This window comes from Asparagus officinalis, chromosome 7, assembly GCF_001876935.1.
Source record: "Asparagus officinalis chromosome 7, Aspof.V1, whole genome shotgun sequence".
Lineage (NCBI taxonomy): Eukaryota > Viridiplantae > Streptophyta > Magnoliopsida > Asparagales > Asparagaceae > Asparagus > Asparagus officinalis.
The window spans coordinates 118,506,487-118,506,766 of record NC_033800.1 but is presented as its reverse complement, the minus strand read 5'-3'; positions in this window follow the sequence as shown (position 1 = coordinate 118,506,766).

The following is a 280-nucleotide window of genomic DNA, read 5'->3' as shown; positions in this document are numbered from 1 at the left end:
ACTTATTCTTTATTCCTAATTGTCATGCACAAAACATAAGAACCATTTCTAATAATCTCTTAAAATCACCTTCCTCGTGGGATCGATATTTTTATACTATAACTTGATAAATTGTGCACTTATAATTTTGGTACATAATTATGCTGCATCAGGGGCTGCTAGATCGGAGTTGTGAGGGAGGCGGCGCTGAGCTTGGCTTGAGGGTGGTGGCGGTCATAGATGCGGCCAGAGATGGGAGGAAGACGGCGGCTTTGTGGAGGGTTCGAAGATCTGGCACAGA